The sequence below is a fragment of the Mesoplodon mirus genome, assembly GCF_964341445.2.
Source record: "Mesoplodon mirus genome assembly, contig: SUPER_3_unloc_2, whole genome shotgun sequence".
Lineage (NCBI taxonomy): Eukaryota > Metazoa > Chordata > Mammalia > Artiodactyla > Ziphiidae > Mesoplodon > Mesoplodon mirus.
In genome coordinates, this window is record NW_028295808.1 from 3,391,795 (window position 1) to 3,415,821 (window position 24,027).

Genomic DNA, 24,027 nt, shown 5'->3' on the forward strand with positions numbered 1-24,027 from the left:
AGAGATTATTAAAAATAAGAGATTAAAACTGACTCTAAAAGCCTCAATTTTAGACAGTGAGTTTAGGTTCCCTAATACCTGGATTTACGTCCAGAGCTGGGATCTTGACACCCACATCTAACTTATTTGCAGATCGGAAATCTGGCCTGGCTATATTACTTCCATTCTTCCATATGAAACTGGTCTTACCCTCTGTGCTGATGTGAGCCATAAACTGCTCCGAATGGAAACTGCTTATGATTTAATATCACACACTCGTGAAAAAGCCAGAGGAGAAGATGCAAAAGAGAAATTCTTAAAAAATTAGTTGGGTCATCTGTTCTTACAAAGTATGTCTGCTTTTTGGAAACCTATCCAATCACTTTGACTTTTTTTCATTAGAGATGTTCCTAGGGTTTTTGAATGATTAAATGTAGACATTCAGAAGTAGAAATAGCATGAAAATGGCAAGAATCACTGGATAATTTTTCTCATCTGGTTGTACAGCATGGGAGAGGAACATGTGTCAGTTGTAAACTCTGAGGCTCTTGTGAGGCCTACTGTTAACTCAGTTGTTGGCTCTGAACGCTCACTTGCACTCAAGAGAGTACGCATCTTCCAAATTTCTCTTTTCCTTTCTCTGTCTAGCTATTTTTAAAAATTGGTGCTTAATTACAATCTACTAGAAAATTTCCATTCGAAGGAAGCTTTTATTTTTAATCTCCCTCTACACCAGAAATCTTAAATTGATAAGAGGATGTTTTGGCTAAGTAACCTTAAATCCAATCTTTAAGAAGAGCAAAGTTGGAAGACTCGCACTTTCTAATTTCAAACCTTATTATGAAGCTACAGTAACCGAGACAGTGTGACGCTGGTGTAAGTATAGACCTAAAACTCAGTGAAACAGAATAGGGAATCCATGAATTAACCCTCACTTTTATAGTCAGTTGACTTGAACAAGGGTATGGAGATAATTCAATCAGGGAAAGAACAGTCTTTACAACAAGTATTGCTGGGATAGCTGGATATTCACCTGCCCCTTCATCACAGGATACACAAAATTAACTCAAATTCACTAAAAAATTAACTCAAAATAGACCTAACTAAAAGAGGTAAAAATATAAAATTCTTAGAAGAAAACATAAGAGTAAATTTTGACTTTGAGTTGGGCAAAAACCTTATTAGATAAGACACCAAAAGCACAAGTAATGCCCAAAGAAACAAATAAATTGGACTTAACCAAATAAAATGTTTGTTCTTTAAGGTATACTGTCAAGAAAGTGAAAAGACAACTGGCAGAACAGGGGGAAATACTTGCAAATCACATGTAGTAAATAATTTGTATCTACATACATAAGGAATATTTACAACTCAATAAAAGAAACTCAACTTTAAAAAATGGGCAAAGGATCTGAATAGACATTTCTCCAAATAAAATATACAAATGGCCAATAATCACATGAGAAGATGCTCAACATCATTAGCCATGAGGGAAATGCAAATTAAAGCCACAATGAAATGCCACTTCCTATCTACTAGGATTGCTAAAATTTAAAAAGGAAGATGTTAACAACTGTTGGCAAGGATGTGTAAAAATTGAAACCAACCATTATACACTGCTGGTATATGTATGGCCTCTTTGGGAAACAGTCTGGCATTTCCTCAATGTGCTAAATATAGGATTACCATACGACCCAGCAATTCCACTCCAGCTTATATACCCAAGAGAAATGAAAACATATCCACCACAATTGGTATATGAATGTCCACAACATCACTATTCATAATAGCTTGAGCATAAACAACCCAAATGTTCATTAACTGGTAAACGGATAAACACAAATGTGGTATATCTATACAATGATATATTATTTGTCAATAAACTGGAATGAAGTAGCAATACATGCTACAGCATGAATGAACCCTGAAAATATTATGCTAAGTGAAAGAAGCCAGTCAGGGAAGATCACATATTATTTGACTCAATTTATATGAAATGTGATGAGTAGGCAAATGCATAGGGACACTAAGTAAACTAGTGGTGGTTTAAGGACTGGGGGAATTGGGTGGAAACAAGGAGTGACTGCTCATGGTTCAGGTGTTTCTTCTTTGGGTGATGAAAATATTCTAAAATCGCGTTATGATTGCATTACTCGGTAAGTATACTAAAAACCATTGGACTGCACACTTAAATGGGTGAATTGCATGTTATGTGAATTAATCTTAACAAAGCTATATATATCCTGCAATTACCTGTAGGATTTTAAACCACTTCTTTCTTACATGGTTTCATGCAATAACGTCAGGAATAATACCACATATTACATTTATTCCACAGGTATGACAACAGAACCTATAGGGTGGATGGTATTACTTGGGAGAAGTCTCCCAGCTCTACATTTACAAGATCGGATGGCAGTGAAACCTCCTTTGTAGACTATTACAGGGAGTTATGAAATTTTATTTCTTCAAACATATTTGTCTTAAAATTTTTCATGTTATACAATTAAGTATATTTCTCAAGTCTTAGTTAGACACATATATATGTATTTGTATATATTCTCCTTTTGGGGTATTATAGCGTGGCTTATATCTGTTATCCATGTATTCAGTGTTTTGTGTATAGGGTAATGTCACATAATTAGAATGGCTCCAAGATGGCCCTCCCTGTCAGGCTTAGAAGTGGCTATGGATGTTTTGACCATGTAGATGGATTGTTAGGTAGAAATAAAACATGGTAAGACTTCAGAAATGAGAACTTTATGTAGGAGTTTCAGCCCTACAGAACTTGGTTCAAAAAGAAGAAAAAATGACCAGTTACAATCTGAGATGATGTCTGTTATGTGCTAAATCTCATAATTCATGGATTCCTCTATTTATTTATTTATATTTGCCTGTGTTGGGTCTCCGTTGCTGTGCGCGGGCTTTCTCTAGTTTCGGCGAGTAGGGACTACACTTCATTGTGGTGCGCGGGCTTCTCATTGTGGTGGCTTAGTTGCTCTGCGACATGTGGGGTCTTCCCGGACCACCGAACGAACCCGTGTCCCCTGCATTGGCAGGCGGATTGTTAACCACTGTGCCACCAGGGAAGTCCCTCCTCTATTTTTTTAATTTTTAATTTTTAATTTTTTTTTTTTTTGTGGTACGCGGGCCTCTCACTGTTGTGGCCTCTCCCATTGCAGAGCACAGGCTCTGGACACGCAGGCTCAGCAGCCATGGCTCACGGGCCTAGCCGCTCCGCAGCATGTGGGATCTTCCCACACCAGGTCATGAACCCATGTCCCCTGCATCGGCAGGCAGACTCTCAACCACTGCACCACCAGGGAAGCCCTCCCTCCTCTATTTTTAATTTGAGTGCTCACAAATAAACTCAGGCCAGTTGGTGAGGTTGGTTTTCTAGCTTTAGCAGATGAGAGAAAGGTAATTGAAGGAATGGCAGATATTTGTGGCAAATGGAAAGAACTTATAGATGGATGCTTTTTTTTAAGAAAGCTTGTATTATACTGGGAGTCAAAACATAGCTACTTGGAACAATTGCAGGTACATAACCCTCTGACATCCCTTCAAGGGAGGGTTATTATGACATTATCCTCATTTGTGTTCCACACTTATTACTTGTTCATTCAATCCCAAAAGCATTTAGTGAGTGCCTATTGTATATCTTGGGTATACATTAGTAAGACTATTTAGTTCTCAGCTCTTAAGGCACTTGCATTCTCATGGCAGACAGAGAGATGACAAACGAGAAGAAAACTATTCTAATAGTTATAAGGGATATGGAGATAATTAAAATTGGGTGGTACTATGGAGAACATCTGGTGGCTATTAGTCTGCAAGGTCATGGATATCTTCTCTGTGAAGCTGATATGTAAATGGCAGCAAGGAGCGAGCTAGGTACGGATGAGGGAGAAGAGGTAGAACAAAGGCACTATTTTTGGGGTGGGCATGGTGTACCCAGAGCCCAAACTAGGCTGGAGTGTTCTCTAGAGAAGTAAATTGGATTTTATTGTCAAATCATATTATGTAGGTCTTCCCTGGTGGTGCAATGGTTGAGAGTCTGCCTGCCGATGCAGGGGACACGGGTTTGTGCCCCGGTCCGGGGAAGATCCCACATGCCACGGAGCGGCTGGGCCCGTGAGCCATGGACACTGAGCCTGTGCATCCGGAGCCTGTGCTCCGCAATGGGAGAGGCCACAACAGTGAGAGGCCCGCATACAGAAAAAAAAAAATCATATTATGTAGATATTTGTAAGATTTCTGTCTAATATACAGAGAATGGGCTGTACGGGGGTAAAAATGGAGGCAGGAAAACCAGTGAGGAGGTTATTAAATCAGTTGACTTAAGTGATGATGGTGGCCTGGAGCAGGATGGGAGAAGTGGGTGAAAATGGAGAGGACATAGTGAAGGCTTGGTTGTAATAAGTGTAATAAGATTGTTCTGGGATGAGATAGGCACAGATGGAATTGCAACCTGAAATATCAGTAAGTTAATTTTAAAAGGTTTATTTCTGGCTTGAATAAAGTCTAATGAGAGTCAGGGAGACTCAGTGATCTCATCTGTTACCATTTTGTGGCTCTACCATCTCAACAAGAGGACTCCAAGGTTGTCATGTTAGAAGAAAAGAGGTAGAAGCAGCATACTGGCTCTTAGGTCCCTTAGACTGAAAGTGATAGGCTAATGCACTACTTTCACTCATATTTCTTTGTTAAAATTCAGTCCTATAGCCTGAACCTACCTAAGTGGACACTCTTTTCTTTCGTGTACAGATGTGGTGAGTTCAGTATCATCTCTCTGCCAAAGGGGGTAAAAAAAGTATGCTCTTTGGGCATGCTGATGAGTCTGGAGTCCCACGGTGTAAAGCCTGGAGTTTTCATTTTGGGAATTATTAGCTCTTACCTAGTCTTGGATTTTGATATGCAGTCACCTAGGCAGAATATATAGATGACCAAGAGAATGTAATATTTCAGGAAAGAAAGATATGCGTCTCTGTAGAATGTTAAGATGAGGTTAAATGAGAGCGTATACATATGCCCCAATTCACCAAACTGTACACATTATGGGCAGATTTTTGTATACCAATTATACCTCAATAGAGCTGGGGGAAAAATACACAGTGAAGAGTATATTGAGTTTCATAGCATGGAGTTCACTGCCAAGAGCAAATTGTGTAATGGTGGGCATTGAAGTCCAGGTGGAGGGTACTGAAGGAAAAATTTAGCAATGTTTGCATAGAAGGGAAGAGAAATGCTATGTAGATGAAGGATTTTTTTAAGTCAGAGAATACTACAGTGTGTGTTTATCCTGGTATAACTAGAGAAGGAGAAATTGTTAATACGGAAGGCAAGATAAATGAGGGGTAATGATAGGAACAAAATCCCTGAAGGAAAGAAGAGGTTAGAATCCATAGCTGTAGTAGAGATTACAGACCCTTTTCTGGAGCAGGACACATCCTCCATAGTAATTAGAGGGCAAGAAGAACATACATATGTGTAGAGAGAAGGCAAACACTGGGCAGAATATAAGTGTATTCCTGTCTGAATCCTCAGACATTCACTTCTCAGTGAGTATGAAGCAAGACCATTGGCTGAGTTAGTTGATGGGCAGCGATGAGGGAGATGTATAGCAGATTTGAGAAGAGATGAGAAAGTGAAATGCTGGTTTTTTGAACGGGTAGGAAGCATAACTAGGGAATCTGAACAGAACACCCCTTTTAGATTGTGGCAGACTAACTCTAGAACCAGTCAGCAGGGTTTGGTTGTTGGTTGCATGGGCAGAACAGACAGCTGGGTTTTACCAGGGTTTGAGACTTGCCAACGTAGCATGATCAAGGCATAGTGAAGGAATGAATGGCATTTGTGAGGACGTGATTGTGACAGGCTATGGAATGCAAGCTGGGGAAGTAAGGGAGGTGAGGCTGTGAGAGAGTTAAGGACCTCTCTCCTTCTCAGTTTATGTGTGCTGATTCCTCCACCTAGGCTGATGTTTGCTTGTTCATCCTACAAATTTTATCTCAAAGATCTTTGATTAAGAAGAGCCGTTCTGGGTCCATCCATGTTGCTGCTAATGGCATTATTTCATTCTTTTTTCTGACTGAGTAATATTCACTTGTGTGTGTGTGTGTGTATACACCACAACTTCTTTATCCATTCATCTGTCGATGGACATATGATTTACTTATATGTGCAATCTAAAATATGACACAAATGAACATATCTATGAAACAAACAGACTCACAGGTACAGAGAATAGACTTGTGGTTTCCAAGTGGGAGGGAGTCGGGGAGGGAAAGATTGGGAGTTTAGGATTATCAGATGCAAACTATTATATATAGGATGGAACAACAACAAAGTCCTACTGCATAGCACAGGGAACTATATTCAATATCCTGTGATAAACCATAATGGAAAAGAATATGAAAAAGAATATACATATGTATAACTGAGTCACTTTGCTATATAGCACAAATTAACACAGTATTGTAAATCAACAATACTTCATAATTTTTTTAAAAAAAGAGCCATTCTGGATATCCCAACAGTACCCCTCCCTCCCATGCATACACTGACCTGCAACATCAGGCCTCTGTGAGGTCACCCTTTTCTGTTATGTACTTGTATTTCATAACACTTATCCCAATTTGTAATTATATATTTGGGTGATTTTTATAAATCTCTCCCCTCCCCAATAGACTATGAGTTTCATAGGACTAGGAGAGCTATGATTCTGCTCTTTGCAATACATATCTCTTATACCTTACACCATGACTGACACATAGTAGTTCATACACATAGGTTGTAATAGATAATTCATGCATGTTAGAATCAGAGAGTAGTGGGATTAGTAATAATTTGAGAGAGTGTGTCACATTAAGGCAAACTACCTTCTCAGCATGTGTTGATATATAGAGTCTTACATGTAAACATAAGAAAATGGTTCCAGCAGATTTACTTGAGTGAAATGGATGTGCTGAAATATTTGAATGACTAGGGTAGTCTCAGGATGCCCTGGTAGGAGCTGAGTCTCATAAGAGTCTCATAATGAGATCTGGGAAAAACTGCTGAATTCATAGATGAGGCATTAGAAAGTAGGCACAATCCTACCTTTCAAATAATGGAAATAGGGACAACAGGACTGATTTGTTTTTTGGACCTAAAACAATAGACTGCAGGTTTCTTCTTCAGCAAAGATGGGTTTATTTGGGATCAGTGGAGAATTGCAATTTGGGGTCTGCAACCCTGGTGAGCCATGTGCAAGTCCCACTTGAGGAGGACAGGAGAACCCTTTCATAGAAGAGAAAAGAAAGTTGGAAGGGCTTTAGTAAACAAAGAGACCATGGCTTTTCATTGGCCAAGGTCTTGCCTGGGAAGAAGAGAAGTCTTTCTTCTTCCTGTTGGGCTCTGCTATCATGGCAGGGTATGAGAGAGCTCCCCCTCTGGTCTCCTGACTCTATTTAATTGAGGTTTGTTTATTTTTTTATTTTTATTTTTATTTATTTTTTATTTTTTTTTACAAATTTAATCAGTTATACATATACATATGTTCCCATATCCCCTCCCTTTTGCATCTCCCTCCCACCCTCCCTAGAGGTTTGTTTATTTTTTACAAAAGCTATAAGAAATGGGAAGTGTGATTTCTAAAGTTCTCTATAGGAGGAAGAGCATGTCCAAAGGCTTTGATAAACTGGGTGATAGGAGCTGTGGATGAAGCTTAAAATGATGCCATGATTCTACATGCATGTATATACCTGCACAAGTGCCCTCCTTAAAGAAGGGTCTAGGACAAGGAAATAGGGGGTGAATCTTAGCTGCCTTCAAATAACTACAGTGCTTGAAGGAAAAAATATATAATCTGCAACAATAGCATGAGAATTAATAGTAGCCACCCAGCTTGAAAAGAAAAGAGCCATGAAACCTCGATTTGAAGTCTTCTTGCCCAAAGTTGGAACTCCTTTTGAAGCTCTCAGATGCTTAAATGACAGATGATACCAGAATTCATGTGGTTAACTTATTGATGAGGACCTTGCTAATAAGCAGCTTAGGAAGATCTACAAAGAATCTCCACTTTGTGTTGGGGAGTAAAGTCACTCTGTTGTACAAGAATTTGCTGCCTTAGGGATAGGAACTTCTGTATGTGATGTCTTAGAAGATGCCTTTCCCTACTGGAAGCAGAGACTAAGGGTTTAGGGGAAATAAAGTAAGAGGAATGTTGGGAATAGATCTGGAATTGCCACTCTAAAAAGTTGCCAGGTTTTTTTGTCCCCCATTAGTAGAGGAATCCTCTTGAAAATTCTCAATATGTTTTAGAAACTTTCAAGGCATTACTGTGGTGAGAAAAACATACTACACAAGTCTCACCCATCTACATCTATAATAAAAAGGGTAGCACAATGATTCCATTATGTTTTGTGGGTGTTCTACTCTCCTTGGCCATCTATGTTTATAAGTGATCCCTGGGACATCAAATTAAGAGAATATTAAGAGTGTTTTGGAGGCTTTCTTAAACTGGGGGAAACAATATCACCACACCTCTAGGCCTCCATTTGTGATCCGAAAATGCACTTTTGTACCTATTTATTTGATGTTACTAAGGTTTTGCTAATAGGCATGCCAGTGTTCGTTTTTCTGTTGAACAGCACTGTGGTACAGTGGTCACTACCTTAAATCAGCCACTTTTGATCACCAAGGGCAAATGGAAAATGAGCCGACAGGACACACTCCATCAACCTATAATGCTGGTTCCTGAGCTATGCCACCTGACAGGTACTGTGGATTTATACCATTTTCATAAAAGAGAGCCCTTCTTTAAAGTCACCAATATTACTTTACAGGATTTTCACAAGACTCCACATGACCCAGACTTGCTCTCTCTGATTTTCTTCTTCTTCCGGATACAACAGTTAAGTTTTCTCTAATAGAAATCTATTCTTGCTAGTTTGGAGTGTTATCTTTCGGATTTTTTTTTTAAGGCTTAACGGATGACCTGCATAAAGACTACAGAATGATGAGAGAGTAGTCCACCTATATGAGGATGGATCCAGGTAGAAGGCAGCATAAATTGCTAACATTCATGGATGCTTTAAGGGAGTAAGTGCGTGGCAATTCCCTGGCTGTCCAGTGGTTAGGACTCCATGCTTTCACTGCTGAGGGCCTGGGCTCAATCCCTGGTCAGGAAACTAAGATCCTGCAAGCTGCACAGGGTAAGTGCTACTTTTCTGTGTGTGTGAAGTGGAGACCTGTGTGGATCACTTGGCATCTCAGATTCTTCAATTAAAAAGTGACAGTTGGGGCTTCCCTGGTGGCACAGTGGTTGAGAGTCCGCCTGCCGATGTGGGGGACACGGTTCGTGCCCCGGTCCGGAAAGATCCCACATGCCGGGGAGCGGCTGGGCCCGTGAGCCATGGCCACTGAGCCTGCACGTCCGGAGCCTGTGCTCTGCAACGGGAGAGGCCACAGCAGTGTGAGGCCCGCGTACCGCAAAAAAAAAAAAAAAAAAAAAAAAGTGACGATTGGGAAGAAAGTGATATTTGGGGAGTGGGGAGGTGCAACTCTATTTTTTTCTGTCATTGCAGTGTCAGAGGAGGCCAAGAGGGGCTAAGAATGAAATAGATTCTAAGTGTCTGCACAAATGTGAGAACAAAGACAAGATTGAGTCTTAGGGAGTTTACCTGTAGCATCTTGACACAAAACACAAGCAATAAGGAACTTTAGATGAGAGGAACACTGACTTGTGTTTTGCAAATGGATAATTGCCTCTGCATATTTTCTTGGATTTGAGCATGTGGAAATATTTTTTCTTTCAGAAATAATACTGTGCAAAAGGAGCTTCGAGACTGGAATTTGGAACTTGAGACAGAGTTTTTATTCTTTTCTGGAAGAATTTTGCAAGATGTAAGAATTCATCAAGGAAGAAGAATTGTAAGACAGCTGCAGAATTGTCACGTCAAAGTTGGGTCAAATTAGTAACAACCCAAAGGGGAACTAACTCGGTCATGTCATAACTATGACTGCTGTTTTCAGACTACCTGTCATTTCCATATGAGAGGACAAGCCATCATTTAATAAGAATACAGGTAACATGCTTGGCATATAGTAGACTCTGTATTATATCTTTATTAGTATTGTGCACATTCTCTCATAGTAAAATGATCTTCCAAATGTATCCTTAAGAGTCAAATACCTAAAATCATAATAACCCATGGTATTCTAGTGTGACTAACCTATATCTTAAGGAAAAATAGCTGACATTAGACCAGATGTGAAAGACTACAATGTACATAGATTTCCTTGGACTGCCTTTTTTTTTTTTTTTTTTTTTTGCGGTACGTGGGCCTCTCACCGCTGCGGCCTCTCCCGCTGTGGAGCACAGTCTCTGGACGCGCAGGGCCAGCAGACATGGCTCACGGGCCCAGCCACTCCACGGCACGTGGGATCCTCCCAGACCGGGGTGCGAACCCGTGCCCCCTGCATCAACAGGCGGACTCTCAACCACTGCACCACCAGGGAAGACCTGGACTGCCTTTTTAAGTCAGCGTTTAATTCCACCCCCAGGATTCTCATCTCAGTTGTTCGTGATTTCATAGATCCGTGAACTTTGAATATCTGTCACGTGCAATCTTATGTTACCTGTTCTTGTCCTTCAGCATTTTGAATGAGCATTATAATGACAGTAGAAAGCAAGTGGTTTGTTGATTTCTTAATTTTAATGGACCTTTACCTAGAATATAATGTGTTGGAGCTTTTCAGGATCAACTGACAAATGAGAATTTCATGTTTAGATTTCATGTAAAACTCTGTCCAAGTTCTTACTCTGTATCTTGTGGGGAGGGGTAACAAGGGAGGGCTTTACTTTTTTTGCAAACATGTTTGAAAACATGTCAGCTTTTGTATTCATTAGTTATAATAAACTTATTTTTAAAGTACTTAAAAAATCTTGTCATGGCTGAAGTTTAAAATGGTAATGTTTCAATGGGAGATAGCACAGATTTACAGTGGAAAGGATTGTAAATGGATAATTGCCTTTGCATATTAGATGATGTTGGTTTTCTTTTTTTTTAATGAAGTTTTATACCATGTCTTGGAATTCTCTTCCAGTTTGACAACCATAATGAAGATTGGTCAAGAAACACAAGGGTACCTGTACTTAGAGCAATGTCACTGGATCATTGGCTAATACTCTACACTAAGGGAAATTATGGAACAGCCCTTACCTTTCAGCAGAATCTACAGAAAATCACACCCAAAATGGGCATAATTGTCAGAAATGCAAAACTGTAAGTAGAGCAGAAATTATCTACAATTTCAAAATCGATTGCTGGCAATTTGAAAGTGGAAAAACTTCTTAAATTGTAGGAATCTGTCACGTTATCCAAACTCTGAAAGTGTGTAAGCAAAAAAGTAAAGTCTGCTCCAGCCCACACATATTAAATCAGGCTTTTGTGATCTATGGATTTCTGGCTATTGGGCTACATCTTGAAGACATGAGAATTAGCAACTTGATATGAGTGGACGGGGGAGGAGGGAATAGCAAAAACTACTTCCCAGTCTTGTTTCCAAAAATTGAACTTGTTTTTGTCTTAAAAACCTTCAACTGAAATACTTACCTTGGCAGTTTATCTTGCCTTGTTTTATATCATGTTTCATTGGCTGTATAAAATGTGACATGTTTCACTGTTCATTACTTTTGAAGTATAGATGAAATACTTATTTTCTAGGCTTGAAGCAGATGATACAGTCCATTCTTATATAAGCACCTTTGAAAAACATGCTTCACAAAAAACACAGATTGTAAGTGTCTATTTGATGTGTGCCCCGTCCTTAGTGAGCTGCATTTGTATGTATTTTAGAATTTGGATGTTGCCATTGGTTTCCTAAACCAGCCAGAAAATATAAATTTACCCCTATAATGTAGCTGAATACAGACTTTGGGGTTTAAGCTACTACTTAATATCACCATGTTATGCTCATTCTTTTAGGCTTGAGGACTTAGAATTATCTTTTAAGTCTCAGATTAAAAAACACCATACAAATATTAAGTAATATGGATTATGGTAGGCACACATTCATCATTTCTCTCTCCAGCTGTAACCTGCAAAGTCTATGATCTGTTCTCTTCCAGTAAGTGTTCTTTCTTTTGTCTGGTATTTTTCTTGGGATTTTTCCTTTCTCCCATCTGTTGTCACTACGTTGTATCTGAATTACTAAAGCAACATCTTTTTCCTTTCTTCCTTGGATTCTTTTCCCAAACTCATCTCCCATTCTTCCCTCATCATCCAGGATGTTCTTTATATTTATCTATCTATCTATCTATCTATCTATCTACCTATCTATCTATCTTGGCAGTGCCAGGTCTTAGTTGCGGCATGTGGGCTTCTTAGTTGTGGCATGCAGGGTCTTTTAGTCGCAGCATGTGGACTCTTAGTTGTGGCATACGGGATCCAGTTCCCCAACCAGGGATCGAACCTGGGCCCCCTGCATTGGGAGCGTGGAGTCTTACCCACTGGACCACCAGGGAAGTCCCCAGGATGCTCTTAAAAGGGATCTTTGTTTCTTGATCCTGAAACCAGGATATTCCTCCTCTTGTCTTTTCCATAGAGCCTAGACTTTTCTCTCCTTTCAGCTTCTACCAAGCAACCTTGTAGGCTACTCTGAAGGATACCTTCTGTGAGCCATTATTATACTCAAATGAAATGTCTTACTTTTGAAATCCTGTTCTTAAATCTGTGTCTTGCTTCCTGTTACTTTGATTGAATGCCATGCTTCATGCTTCTCTGGTGCTGTAGCCTTAAATGCTCAGCTAGGTCAAGGAAGCCTCTGGTGGGACTCAGCAAAGCATCACGTGTTAGAATGGAGTTCAAGAGGCCTTGGTGGTGGTTTGCATCCCAACTCATCACATGACTTTCTTTGTTCATTTAGCATCTGCCTAGAAAGTGAAAGACTGCCTTTCTAATTGTGGGAATTTCTCTTAAGAAAGTTTATCTGAAACTTGAATGGGAATTTGCCCCACTTTTACTAATTTATCCTAGTTTTGCTTTTTGGAACAATATCTTTTATTCAGGGCAGTCCCTTAAATATTTTAAGGTATCTTTTCAAATGGTGGGGAGAGCATGCCTACAATCTTATGCATTCCAAACAACTGGGAATGACCAATAAAATAGGAACTGGAAATTATGTGTAAAACATCTTCTGGCACAAATGTAAGTCTCCCTAGACCAGGAACAGAGGGGAATTCTCGTATATAAGCAGGGGTGAAGCCATGTGGCTCACAAATTTCAAACGCTGTGTGGCGCTGGGTGGGGGCCAGAACCAGGCTGTGTAAGGTAATCCACTGAATGTGATGGGAAGACATCAAGTCAAATATTTATATTATATCCCAAATTAAACATTAACTTCCCAAATATTAATATGAATTGGTGGTAACACTACCAAGAGTTCATAAGTACTCACATAGTTTGGGAATAGTAAAGAATTTAATTCCTATAAACGTGTGAGCTGGTGGAGTAAGGCAGAAATAGAGGAAATAAAAGCATAGGTAAACTATAGACAATTTTAAAACCAGGAAGGAAAAGCAATCTAGCACTGTATTAATAATTTAAGGCTAAAAGAATAAAAATAGCCCTCTTACACATAACATTAATAACCTATTCCTCAAAATCAGATATTGGCAGTAAAAATGGCAACTGTGAACATAGTCCCTGTTATTTTAAATAGAGAATCTTTTACAAATTTTCTGTTTAAAAATGAGTACACACCAATCCAATCTAAAACCTCCACTATCTATTTTCCTGAATATTTTAAAACTTTTTTCTTTTCACTTTATATTTTCAGACTTACAGGAAGAGTTGCAAAGACAGTACAAATCTCTCAATAACCATCATCCAGATTTCCCAACCAGTAAATTTTAGCACATTCCTATAATCATTCTCTCCCTCTCTATATCTACCTACATATAATCATTCTTTCCTTCTCACTATATATACATATATATGTATATATATACACGTGTCATTATTCATAGTAGTTACATGTGTATATATATGTTTTTTCCTGAGCCATTTATCTGATCTATACCCCTAATCCAAATTCTTCCAATCATTCCTTTTTACAGCAAAATAAATTCTTTGGTCCATCAAGGGTCACCTGAGGCATCTAACCAACAGGCTTTTTCAGTCTTCTTTTAATCTGGGAAGTATCTTCAATCTGTCTTTGGGTTTTATGGCCTTGACATTTTAGAAGTGTACTGGCCAGTTATTTTATGGAACAATCCTCAATATAGGTTTGCCCATTTCCTTATGACTAGATTCAGGTAATGCATTCTTGCAGAATATCACAGAAGTATTCTATGGTTTACTAAATCCATCATATTTGGAAGACCATGATGTTGATTTAACTGGTCTTTTTTTTTTCTTTTCATGGTTTAAGTCATCAGCTCTCCATGTAATAATTTTTTATCATTATTAGAGTTTAGTTGATGTACAGTGTTGTGTTAGTTTCTGCTGTATTAACTGGTCATTGTAATTTTGCTCATTTGATTAAGTTGAGGTCTGGTAGGTTTCACCATTATAAAGTTACTGTTTTATCCCTTTGTAATTGATTAAAGTTATTATGGTGCGACACTTTGAGACTATGCAAATGTTCTGTTTCTCATTGAAGTTTCACTCATTAATTTTAGCATCCATTGAGGATTCTTGTCTGAAACAGTTGTTAGTTAACATAGTCTCACCAAATAGTGATGTCTATGTTTCCAATATCCCTTCTATATTTATTAGTTGATATTTTATTATAAGGAAGAGCTCTTCATTCTTACTTATTTAAACACAGACTCATGGATTCTTATTTAATGGATCATAATCTTTTAATCTCATTGGATGCTCACTTTGTCCCCTTCACACTCACTATCCTACGAAAGAAACTACTTCCCTGACTTCTTATCACCATAGCTTAATGTTGTCTGTTCTTGAACTTTACCTAAAGAGCCATGTGGCTTCAGTCTTGTGTTGGTTTTTCTTTGGCTCAGCATTGAGGTTTATCTTTGTTGGGTGTAGCTGTAGTTTTTTGTTCTCTTGCTCTAGATAGTAACCCATTGTTTTTAACTTAATGCATCCTATTGTCAAACATTTGGGATATTTGTAGTTTTGCTATTACTACAAATAATCATGACTACTATCATGACTACTTTTGTACTTGTCTTTAGTGCTCATATGTATGCATTTCTGCTGGGATGTACCTGGGAGAAGAATGTTCCTTGTCACTAGATGCTGCTAATCAGATTTCTAAATGGTTATACCAAGGTGGTACACACCCACCATCAGCTGGAACATTCTCATAGCTTCATGTCTTTAAAGCATAGTATTATAAATCGAATCTGTTTAGAGTGGTAGGCTCAAGATTTAACACGAGTACCCTTTCCTTGGCAGGACCTGGTCTTTGATTTCTGTCCTTCTCCCTCTTTGAGGAGAGGCTGTTAGTCTTTTCAGAGCCTCCCAACCTCTCAGCCATGTTTACTGGGATGGGCAGATACCTCAGGAGAGAATGCAGCCTCAGTTGCTGGGATCACCTCTCTGGGTCCCTACTTCTCTCCTATCTTAATCCTATCATTCTTTATTGCCTTGTTAAACTGGCTGAGCCTGAAACAGGCATGTTTCTATATCTTCATCAGCTTGAATAGCTCTTAAGAGGAGACAGGTCCATGCTATTCCAGAAGCTGAAATTTTAGGAGACAATATTAGCTGACCACTCTCAGGAAACTCAGATCAGCAGATTAAAAAAAAAAAAACAGAATCTAGAAGATTTTAAACTTGTACCTAAAAGCTTGACCTATTAACCTACTCACATATATATATATATATATATATATATATATATATATATATATAGAGAGAGAGAGAGAGAGAGAGAGAGAGAGAGGAAGGAGAGACAGGGAGATGTGTGCGTGCACGTGGGCATGCATGTGTGTGTGTGTGTGTGTATAAAATATGGACTCAAAAGATTAGGTGCTCTTTAAAAGTGCATCTATAAGTTCATTTTGTCTTTGTCTTCAACTGATCACACTGGGCTTGGAGAAACCTAGCCAAATAATGTAGGACCAGGATCCTATCGACCACATACACTGACCACAGTACATTACAATTAGAAATCATTAAACCACGTACACCTGAAGAAACCATTATTTTTTTAAGTAACAGTGATATTAGAGAGAATAATGGAAATTTATTAAACTCTTACAACCGAGGGACTATATAAATAAGTACTAGGCATCAAAACGTGGGTGACACAGCAAACTAGAAATGAGACCAACAGCCCTTGACGAATACACTGGGAATGAAGTCTGGATTTTAATGCACCAAGAACCAAGTCAACCAAAGTAAAATAGAATGAATGAAATCAACAGTAAAAAGAGAAACTAAATAGAAAACAATCTGCAAATAAATCTAAAGCTTTGGAAAAGTTAAAATTAGATACTGTCAAGAATAAAGAAAAAGAGTAAGTCTCAACAACACTAGGAATAAATAGAGTTCATTATTAGAGATTTGCTGGTGGTTAAGGAAATATTAGGAGAACACCATGGGCTAGAGTGGGCCACTAAGTTCGAAATAGGTTGTTTATATTTTTCAAAAAAACTGGTTAGTGTGGTGAATTATAGTGTGGTGAATATTTCTTAGTCCATGCAGGTAATGCATTTAATAAAATCTCATACTTCTTCATGTGAAAAGAAAAACTCACTTAATCTACAATGAGAAAAGAATTATCCTAATCTGATAAAGAACGTCTGCCAAAAACTTCTATAAGCATCATTATGTTCAAAAGAATATACTGATGATTTTTCCCATTAGTCAGAAACAAGGCAAGCAGTAGCCTCTCTTCCTAACTGCTCAGTGTCCTACTGAAGGTCCTGGCGAGGGTTTGGAAACTTGCTCTGCTGCTTGTAAATCAGGCAGTTTCCATAACAGCCCCCAAGCTTGTTTGCTGGTGGGGGCAGATAATAGTATTTATCTCAGTCGATTGGTGAGAGAATTAAGTGAATCAAGTAGAATGCTTGGGAAGTGCCCACACAGAGCCATCATCCCATCGACGGTGACTGTCCTGAGGATGGTATAGATCAGTCTGTGTTTTTAACCCACCCATATTGACTTCATGATAAACTTCTGGAAATGGAATGACTCCTGGGAATGGAATGACTAGGATGAAAGGGTTTTGCAAGTTTAAAGGATCGATGCATATTGCCAAATGCCTGTCTCGCAGCCTGTCTCTTCCATACACTCACACTCACACTTGTTGAATGCAGTGTGATTCTAGACCCTTCACCCTCATGGATTCAGATATCTATTTAATAAATAGTCTCTACTTTGTCAGTGCTCCACCTATATAGCTTCCTCGACACGCATCCATTTCTCACATCACTGTGTTCTTGCATTTTGGGGAATGTCATGTTTGCTTTCTTTCAAGGTCCTTTTCTTGCTGCCCACTGAAAATAAAGAAATTTATGAAGGCATAAAAAGATATCTGTGTGTCAGTTACCCGATTCCAAGCCAGTGTGTGTTGAAACGGACCTTAGAGAGACCATCACTACAAAGATTGCCCTACAGATGAACTGCAAGCTAGGAGGTGCCCTCTGGAAGGTGGATATAGAAGTACGTGGGGATTTTGTTGCCTTCTCTTGCTTTCATCTGTCTTTGGTAGAATTTGTTAAGGTCCTATTTAATTGGAAATTTGCTTTGTGTTCTAACTCAAGCTGCTACCTGGTTTAAAATTTAAGTTGCAGAATGCAATGTTCATCATTATCGATTGTTTCCATGGTATTGTACATCGACGGAAGTCAGTCGCAGGATTTGTGGCAAGCATCGATCCAGACTTGATGCGGTGGGTAAGCTTTGGCAGACAGTGTTTAGTGGGGAGCTATCTGGAGGCCAGATAGGAGAGGCGGACCTAACACACATTGTTGGCAAGCTCCATGGGCAAGTTGTTCTTAGAGATGTGCTCTCCTGATCTTCTGGCAAAGTCAGGCTCCCAGAACATTCTGTATGGAAGCCTCTGATCATTCTCTATTGCTGCCTAACAACTATGACAAAATATGGCAGCTTAAGACGACACTCACATGACCATGGACAGTCCTGTGGGTCAGATGTTGGGCACTGCGTGGCTCTCAGGGCCTTACAAGGCCAAGATTTTGTTTTTTGGCTGCACTGTGCAGCATGCGGGATCTTAGTTCCCTGACCAGGGATTGAACCCATGCCCCCTGAGGAGGAAGTGCAGATTCTTAAACACTGGACAACCAGGGAAGTCCCAAGGCTAAGTTAAAAGTGTCACAGAAGCCACATTCTCACCTGGAGGCTTGGGATCCTCTTCCCAGCATACGCCGATGTGGCAGAGCCAATTTTCTTGTGATTGTGGGACAGAGGACCCCACTTCCTTGCTGGCTGTCACCTACAGCTAGTCTCAGCTTCTAGAGTTCCATCCACATTCCTTCTGATGTGCTCCTTGCCTCCCCTCCAACTTCCAACCCGCCAATTCACACTGTGCTCTTGTTCTCTTTTGAATCTCTCCATCTTCCTCTTCTGTCATCAGCCAAAGAAAACTTGCTGATTTTAAAGGAGCTCATGAGGTCGGATATCATCCATCTGGAGACTCTCCTTATCCTAAAGTCAACTGTGCCATATAACATCATCACAGGGGCTAGATCTCAGTATGTTCACAAGTTCCAAGGATGAGGACAGGTAGAATTCTGCCAACCGCAGGATTTGATCAGTGAGCCTCTGCATAGGGACACATGAGGAAGCACTTAGGATATACGTGGGTGAAGACACCTATGGGAACATACCTAGTGGCCTGTAGGTATCATAAGATCTTGTCTTCATACATTTGTATATAATGTACCTGAATAAGGAGATGTGCTTCTATAGCCTATGATTCTCCTTTTCTCCAGGGACCTTCTTTTTTCTGTGCTTAGAGTAGAAAATAAAACCCATAGTGCAGATGGGTTTGCATATTCTTCTCTTGTGCATTATGGTATGTGGGACAGTCACAAACCACCACTATGTTCAATGTTGTTTGTGGCCCACCAAGTATAATTCCACAGTATCCTTTAAGGATCTTTTTTTTCCAGTCATACTCTAAATACAGTAACATGGATTTACTCTGCCTTTTTTAGTAGAAAATGTTGTGATAATAGGTAAAAAGTTAAGCTTGCATTCATGCAATAGATATTTTTGAGCACTTGCTATGTGTAAATACTGAGAATGCAGCAGTGAAAATGTAAAGCCAAAATACCTGATCCCATCCATCGGAGTACAGATTCAGATGAAGAGGCAAACATACATCATACCCTATCAGGTCATCCTAATACTCTGAAGTAAACAAAAACGCAATAAGGGGATAGAAACTCTAGACAAACAGGTGATTTTACTTGATACATTGAGCAGTGGTCACAATAGCTATTACTGTTTTGAAGCAAACTGCTCCCTCCAAAGCAGATTCATATGGATGAACCATTGTTTAAGACATTGAACTAGAAGTAGGAGTCTCCAGAAAAACACTGGGTTTGCACTTTGTGGAATTCCCCAGGAGCTGAAACAATATGAGTCATATGTATTCAAAGCATGTATAATTTGTAGTTAATGTTAACAAATGTTTCCATTCTTACTCTTTGTGTGCATGCAAAATGTTACAAAATGCCTAAGATATGTGAAGAGACCAATACTTGGATCTCTACAGCAGGATGAAGAATGGATCTTTAATTGGGTCCTCAACCACTGATAGTGAATTTTTTTTGGTCATGGATTAATTTCATCATTTTGATTCTGAATTAATCTTGTTTTCCAAACTAATGGCTTATTTTTCTCCATACAGGTGGTTCTCTCAATGCATCATCCAGCAATCGGGGCAGGAGCTTGTCAATGGGCTGACAACCTGTTTGCATAGTCAGTGCCTGGTGGAAGCTGGAGGGCTTGAGTCTATACTGGTGGAGATACTGTCCCCCCACCTGGGACATCTGGCAATGAGTGAAAACATTTTTCATTGTCACAAAGGGGATAGAGTGCTAGGGATGCTGTTAAATGTCTTACCATGCATGGGACAGCAACACTCCCTGTCCCTGACCACCACAAAGAATTATCTGGCTCAAAATTTTCATACTGTTGTTAAGTATGGACTAGACTGAAGATTTAAGCAGTGTCCTGAAAGCTACCATGTTGACAAATGAACATAGAAGTTGTCAAAAACAGTGGCCACTTTGTTCCAAGTTATGGTTTATTTATATGTGTTTCTGACTTCCTTTCAGCTGCCTTGAAGCTCTGGTATGAACAAAATTCATCTCTGCCACATTCTACCATTGTGCATCGAGTTGGAGTGGGAGATGGACAGTTTCAAGCACTGATTGACCAAGAACTAAAACAGATGGAGTCCTACTTAGAAAATGCTTACAGAGGACACAAGTGGGTATATTACTCATTAAGTGCAGATTTTGTAAGCTTTACATTTTAGTTTCCGGGGGCAGGGGGAAATATCTACAACAGTTGTGATGTGTGAATTGGAAAGCTGGATACAGAGGGCTTCAGTGGATGGGTGGGGAGAAAAAAACAGACCCTTCCCACTTTGTGTTCCATGCCCATGTCAGAGGAGAAAGCAGAACTGAAGCCTTGCAGTAGCAGGTTGTTTCCCCATATGGAACCGCATGATTCTTCTCTTTTTCTAATCTCCTTCCAAACCTTGATGGAGGAGGGCTTGCTAACCTCAGATATTCCTAAAAATCCATGAACATAGCCTGTCAATGGTTTGTACTATCCAGCTCCTTTATCCTGGAGTTCTGTACGTCCCAGGACTGGGGATTCCTCTCAGTTCCCTTCTCTGGCTTCACCTGTTTGTCAGTGAAGCCTGGCGCCCAGCACAGACAGTACTAGTAATCCTGACTTTGGGAGGAAGGGACCCTTCCCCTAGGATCTGAATGGCTATGAATAGAAACCTCCTCCTTTACTTCCTGAATCAGGCTCTTGGAGCTAAGACAGTAAAATTGGGGTGTGTGGAGAGATACCATCTGCAGACTCCTTTTAATGGCTCCTATGTGTGGGCTGTTTTCGACACTCTGAATGCTTCTGAGATAATGCAAAGCAAACAGAGTGACATTGATCTTAATCTTTTAAGTGTCAGACTAACTTTCATCGTGGTGAAGAAACAAACATCAGATTTTTTATTGAAAAGGATGAAGACTTGACAATCCATCTCCAGGAACAGTTATTGATTTAGAGGTGACTAGGATGGAATGGTAAGCCATCTTTCTTTATTTTAAAGATTCCTTTTTATTTAAATAGTAACAGAGTTTTTTAAGGTTTGCATGATTTGGACGAGAAAGGAAGAATTGACCTAAAGAAGGTTAAAAATGATAGGTATATTAGATGATAATTTTTTCTGTCTTCAATCATTTTGTTTTTCAGAGAATTTTAAAAACAGACAAATATTTATTGATCGTTCTATGATTCAGTTGTTAGGAAGAAGGCTAGAACTTCTGGTTAACTTTAGACTTCTAAGTGAATTATGCAAATAAGAAAGTTATGCAAAACCACAGCAAGAAATAAAACAGGACATTCATACCAACTGATAGGGAGAAATGAATTAAATTTGAAGGCAGAAACATTGATTTTTCTAGTAGAAGGCATGAAAGGATTGAAGAAAACAAAGCAAATGAAAAGTACAATTAACATAAAGTATAACATAAAATGACATAAACATTCAATATTTACAATAAATTGGTTAACCTTACCACTTATATAACTTAGTTTGAATATATTCTGGTGATTTGCAGAGATGGATATTCCGATCTTTCCCTAAATCTCTGAATCACATTACCTATGACCATGTCTAACATGATAATTTGATGTTTGCTGCCTCTAGGCATCAGTGCATATGCTTGTGAGTTTAAATCCCATGAGTGTTATTGTCAATGATTTCACTGTCCTTTGTGGATTTGCTTTAGCAAATCATTGCTCAAAATTTAGCCAGGCTTCTAAATATAAAGGAAACTCTGTATCATAGATTTCTGTAAATTGTTACTTCAAAGACTAGGTTTGCTACATTGTTTTTCTTCTAAAATAAGCTTGATACCAATTATGTTCTATAATTCTAGGTATGACTTTTTTATTGTGAGTCAGTCTGTGAAAGAAGGCACTGGCACTGGCACTCCCACTCATTATAATGTCATCCATGACATGCTTTACTTGAGCCCAGATGCAGTACAGAGTCTAACTTACATACTATGCCACATGTATTACACTTTTTTAGTAAGTATTCTTTTTCTTTAATTTGGTAATGTGCATCTGTTAATCCTATACTCCTAATTTATTGCTCCCCCCTGCACTTTCTTCTTTGGAAACCATAGGTTTGTTTTCTGTCGCTGTGAGTCTGTTTCTGCTTTGTAAATAAAAATAAGTTCATTTGTATGCTATTTTTTGGGTTCTACATGTAAGTGATATCAAATAATATTTGTCTCTGATTTACTTCACTTAGTACGATAATATCTAGGTCCATCCATGTTACTGCAAATGGCATTATTTCATTCTTTATGAATGAGTATTATTCTATTGTATACACCTACCATATCTTTGTCCATTCATCTGCTGATGGACATTTAGGTTGCTTTTGTGTCTTGGCTATTGTAAATAGTGCTGCTATGAACATTGGGGTACATGCATATTTTTGAATTAGAGCTTTCATCTTTTCTGGATATACGCCCAGGAGTGGGATTGCTGGGTCATATGGTAGCTCTGTTTTTAGTTTTAAGGAGGCTCCGTACTGTTCTCCATAATGGCTATGGTATTTTTTGATACTGATTTTCCTTCAGATCTGTGAAACTGTTCAAAATTGAATCTACTTTTTGAACCTTGGATATCCATAAAAATTTAAACTTAGGGAAAGTAGATATAAAGGTAAAAAAAAATTTTTAGTTGATCTTTCTCCTAAAGGGTATCATCCGAGTTCCTGCTCCTTGCCATTATGCCCATAAGCTGGCTTACCTGGTGGGCCAGAGTCTTCACCAAGAACCACATGGATCTCTGTCAAAAGTCTCTTTTACCTTTAACATAGAGAAGAAAGCATGATGGGATGTTGAAAACCACAATTTGTAAATTTATTTTCTCATTCTGCATCTGTACATCTGAAATTTTTTTCCTAGATGCACGATCAGAGTTTAAAACCATTCTTGACTGGACATGGATGAGACTCCAAGTGTGTTATGCTATTTTCAATACTACCACTAACTTAACATGAGGCTTCTCTTCTCCAGGCGGGAGAACTGACAGTGAGAGTTTTGTTTTACAATTTACCTCTCAAATGTGTTACAAGGACTTTATGATTAAACATGCCTGAATATTCTGTACTCCAAGCAATGCTGCTCTAATTGTAAAGGTTGGGGGACTTCCCTGGTGGTGCAGTGGTTAAGAATCTGCCTGCCAATGCAGGGGACACGGGTTCGAGCCCTGGTCCAGGAAGATCCCACGTGCCGTGGCACAACTAAGCCCATGCGCCACAACTACTGAGCCCACATGCCACAACTACTGAAGCCCACGTACTCTAGGGCCCATGCCCTGCAACAAGAGAAGCCACCGCAATGAGAAGCCCGTGCACCACAATGAAGAGTAGCCCCCACTCACCACAACTAGAGAAAAGACTGCACACACCAATGAAGACCAAACGCAGCCAAAAATAAATAAATAAATAAATAAATAAATTTTTTAAAAAAGGTTGGTCATTAGTCACATGGAGAATATATATATCTATGAACAAGTAAATTCTACTTGGAAAATCATACCTACTTTATTTTTGTAACATCCTTTTTCTCAAGGACAACAAAGACATAAAAGTGGCAAAATTAAATGGGAATTTATTTGTGTGTAATATTTTGTATGAAAGAAACAACCTATGTATGAAATAGTTTGTTCTTTGTACCTGCATGGGAATCTGAATTTTTTCTGGTGGAGCTGCAGTAAGGAGAGCTTTGCGATTTAAAAGTTGGTGGCTCAGGAATGTAATATTTTGTCACTTTTTCCACAAAGAAGGTAAATTAAG

At 39.0% G+C, this 24,027-nt stretch overlaps 1 pseudogene across 1 annotated transcript in view; it reads left to right on the plus strand.

The window, feature by feature from the left end:
- LOC309801717 (piwi-like protein 3) overlaps window positions 1-23,060 on the plus strand; it is a 34,857-nt pseudogene extending 11,797 nt beyond the window's left edge. The window contains exons 2-15 of the transcript in view: window positions 133-329; window positions 2,318-2,429; window positions 8,613-8,739; window positions 8,946-9,063; window positions 9,780-9,894; window positions 11,071-11,249; window positions 11,691-11,763; window positions 17,422-17,606; window positions 17,732-17,835; window positions 19,822-19,892; window positions 20,252-20,405; window positions 21,112-21,232; window positions 22,091-22,244; window positions 22,926-23,060. The product of the transcript in view is annotated as a piwi-like protein 3 (transcript). The remainder of the gene's footprint in view (window positions 1-132; window positions 330-2,317; window positions 2,430-8,612; window positions 8,740-8,945; window positions 9,064-9,779; window positions 9,895-11,070; window positions 11,250-11,690; window positions 11,764-17,421; window positions 17,607-17,731; window positions 17,836-19,821; window positions 19,893-20,251; window positions 20,406-21,111; window positions 21,233-22,090; window positions 22,245-22,925) is intronic.
- Window positions 23,061-24,027: the final 967 nt, after the last annotated feature.